Source organism: Juglans regia, chromosome 8 (genome assembly GCF_001411555.2).
Source record: "Juglans regia cultivar Chandler chromosome 8, Walnut 2.0, whole genome shotgun sequence".
NCBI lineage: Eukaryota > Viridiplantae > Streptophyta > Magnoliopsida > Fagales > Juglandaceae > Juglans > Juglans regia.
This window is the reverse complement of record NC_049908.1, coordinates 15,195,985-15,200,044: the sequence shown is the minus strand read 5'-3', so window position 1 is coordinate 15,200,044 and position 4,060 is coordinate 15,195,985. Positions and strand designations below refer to the sequence as shown.

Sequence of the window (4,060 nt, the reverse complement as noted above, 5' to 3'; positions counted from 1 at the left end):
TGCTGCCTTTCCTATTTTTTCCTCAAATGTGTAACGACATCCACCACTTGAGCATAGGATCGCGTACCTTCTGCCATGGCACACTGACAACTGATACCAATTGTAATGAGTCCTTGTAATCTGAATATTTCAAGGTAGTTAACCTCCAAGAATGAAGACCTAGTTAAGGGAAAGAGATGAGAATTCGAGAAGAGAAAGGGAGTGAATTGGAAGGAAATGTAACTAAATTTCAGAGTTGGTTCTACCTAGCTCATATTTTCCTTCTTATAGCAATGTATTAAACACAGTGTATTGTCTTTGAATACTAACATTCCTAGCTTATAACAACAATGTTTCAGTAAATCACTTACTAACTCAGACCACACCGTATTGCTTTATTCATTTCCTCACTAACCCACACTACTCTTAACGACAGCGTTTCACCCACATATCAACTAACAGACTAATATTATACTGATAGAATAACGACCCTTCTTCACTTTTTATTTCCTTTATGCTCGTAACAAAGCATAAGAAAAAATGAAAGGTAAAGAAAAGAAAACTCTTCCTAAACCCACAAGCATTCCCTATAAATGCTTTCAGAATGACCAAAAGTATGAACAAAGTATCATACTACATTCTTTAGCCCTGCTAGGCGACGCCGCACACGGGATCTGTGTCTACGACCCTTACGTGAACAGTGATTTTACTAGGGACAAATAACATACCTACGTAAGAAAGAAAGAAAGAAACTCATTGCGAAATGACAAGATCATTATGCAAGGGTGCCTATTTTTCAAGTTAGGGGTGTATTATCATGTGTAAAATGATAGGGTCACCTAGTAAATTAGGAATTGTACGATAGTGTAATTTTTTTAAATAAGAAAAATAAAAATATAATATTAAAATTTAAACAAACGCAAAATTTTATATAAAAAAAAAAATATCTAATCGGTTCCTATCATTTCCCATGATCATAATCCCCGATTATGTGCTCCGATTGTCATGCACAGGCCTCCACTTCCTCATGATCTCTCTTTAAAAGGGGCTCACCACAACACAAAGCATTCCCTTCGAGTTGAAGGCTTTCCATTTTCACTTTCACTTTCTCTGTTTGCAAGTCCGTTGTGGTGTTGCAAGAAGTGATCAGACTGAAGAAAGAGGATGTGACAGAGTGAAATTGATGGCAGGAGTGAAAAACCCACTAACGGAAAGCTAAGTTTGAGAGAGAAAAATATTCTAATCTTTCGTTTGGTACATGTTGATATCGATGGGTGTTTTTTTTTCGGTTGGGAGTAGTAAAACCAATTATGCCATTCCTTTCAGAAAGACCAGATGATAAAAAATTAAAACACAGTTCTTTTGTTTATAAATGGCAGTAATCTTGTCCATGCAGTATGTTCTGGACGGAAAATAGGGAACCCTTGTTTTGATTTCTAATCATTTTCTTCTAGTGCCCATAAATGGAAGCTACAGAAATCTAGGAGGCTTTTCAATTTATCAGAAACTTCTTTTTCTGTTTTGTTTCATTTTGTTTCTGGGTTTTATTGATGGAGCTAAGGGCATCTCAGTAGTGTTTTTCTAGGAAAAAACAGAGCTTGTTCTTCCACCTTCGAAGCTCCAAGGTTGGGTTTGAGATTGTCACCAGTAGCAACTCATGGTTGATTCTGGATAATATTTACTCTAATAATTTCAGGTATGCTGGCAATTGTATATCAGGTCTTTGATATCTTTGTAAATTCATTGTCTATCGCCTGAAACTAATAAATTTTTATTCCTGTTAGACACTGCAAATCAACATTATTTTCTTGAGGACTATCTGAGAAGAGGGAGTTATGCTGAGAAATAGATCCAGAACAATGACCAGCTAGCAAGCAATCTTTAATGGCTGCAGATCACAGCTCTCAACCATCTCCCACCCAAAAAGGCACCAAACCCGTAGCATTTTTCTTTGGTTGTCCCAGATTTAGAGCTTTCAGAGCAAAGGATCCCTCCGAGACTCAAACTGCGGTGAGTCCAACCTCAATTCTTGACACCATACCATTCTGTTCTCTTGGAAACCCATTCACATATGACAGAAGCCAACCCATATCCGCAAAATCTTCCTCAGAAAGTAAACACTCATGGGGGAAAAAGGACTCGAAAGGCATTGGCCTTGCTCTAATAGATACTCTACATGATGGAAGTATTGAAGAGAATTCTTTTAAACCCAGCAATGGAAAGGTGATATTTGGTACAAAGCTTAGAGTTCAAATCCCTCCCCTGCCACCTTCTACACTATCTCCAACCGAGTCTCCAAAATCTCCGGCTGATTTCGGAGTCAAAACCCGGAATTTCAAATTATCAGAATTTGGGTCTCCAAGTTCTGGCATCCAGACAAAGGATTCTCCACGAGTTGTCACGGTTAGTCTCTCTGTGAGTGAGATGGAGCTTTCTGAGGATTATACATGTGTCATATGTCGTGGGCCTTTTCCAAGAACCACTCATATATTTGATGACTGCATCGTGGAGACCTACTATTCTTTACCGGGTGAGCCAAGCTCTTCCTTGGAGAACTTCCTGAGTTTCTGTTTCACTTGCAAGAAGACTCTTGAACAGACTGAAGACATTTACATCTACAGGTGTGATCCATTTCCTTCTTTTAAATTTACAGCAAGGTATGGTTCTCCCTTGCTTGCAAGGATTTGGTTAATGGCCTCATTTCTGCTATGCTACGGTAATTTGTGTGGAGGGCTTTGCTTGAACTCCAAATTTGGTGACAGGATAATTAATCGAGAAAATTGACGAGATAGATTTTTTACAAAAGAACTCCCTTTTGATTTCCTTGAATTCACCAACAGTATACTGCGCTGAAATGGGTTCTTCTATATATATCCTATGACTTAAAGCCTGTATTTTTGCCTCCGACATATGCAGGGGTGAGAAAGCCTTTTGCAGTCATAAATGCCGCCACCAAGAAATGCTGTTAGACGGAGTGGAGAATCGTGACTTTGATCATCCCCATGAAGAATTCTCTTGATAAGTAGCACTCTTTCCTCCTCCACAGCTCAAAAAGGCTGCGTTTTCAGCAGGATATCGTCAATTTTCCAAATGTTATTTATTATCACGGTAATGTTAAAGAGAAGTCATTATAGCAGTATATATTTATACTCACTGCGTAATTACTTCTAATTTATTATTTTTAATACTCATTTGGAGAGATGTGTGGTCTACATAATGTCACATCATATATATAAAATGAATGCTCTCAATAATAACTTGTATCTATATATATTCTTATTATCAATTAAAAGATGATTTATTGCAGGGACAAAAACTGTTAAATCAGGGTGGTTTTTGTTTTCCTTCCTTTTTTATTTCTTTTTCTTTCTTTGGGCCTTTAGTTTTTGGACTGTTATTTGCTTTTAATAAATGTTTCAATTATAAAGAGATTTAATAAAAATAAATTTAAAAATTGATATTTCTTGATATAGTGTAATTATAAAATTACTTTTATAATAAATAAATCTAACGTATTATATAAAACTATATCAATTAATAAATTTATTTTTATTAAACCTATTTATGATTATAACACTTCTCTTTATTTTTTACCCTCTCCCGTGCATATAGAGATAAAGAGAGCCGAGGATGGGATATTGTAGGCTTTTCCCACGGTTTTTTGGCTTGCAGTAGACAATGATATCTCATTGAAAACTTGGGGCTATGTATTATTATTATTCCCATTCATCACGACATTATTATACATGGGGACCAATTCTTTCAGCCATGGCCCATGAAGATTCTCTCCCATTGAGTACTGACTTATCCTCTCTGCTCCATCGTACCCATTTGTTTTGTTCAAAGTCCCAAGTATTATTATGTTGTTTCTGATCTAAAACCGGCTTTTTCAAGGGAATAGGTCCGAAACTTGTTTGTCTTTTCTCTATACCATTACTTCATGGCTCCATCATTTCAATATAATTAAGCAACTGCGTAGTAGTTAAGAACTTTGATACATATTGCAGAGAGTCAAAAGTATCACATCCTAGAAAGTTTTCGTTTTTTTCTTCAACAGTATATCAACCTGCTGACCTTTACC

General features: G+C 36.4%; 1 pseudogene; it reads left to right on the top strand.

Annotated features, from left to right (window-relative positions):
• Window positions 1-1,785: 1,785 nt before the first annotated feature.
• Window positions 1,786-3,146, top strand: LOC108986517 (annotated as a pseudogene).
• Window positions 3,147-4,060: the final 914 nt, after the last annotated feature.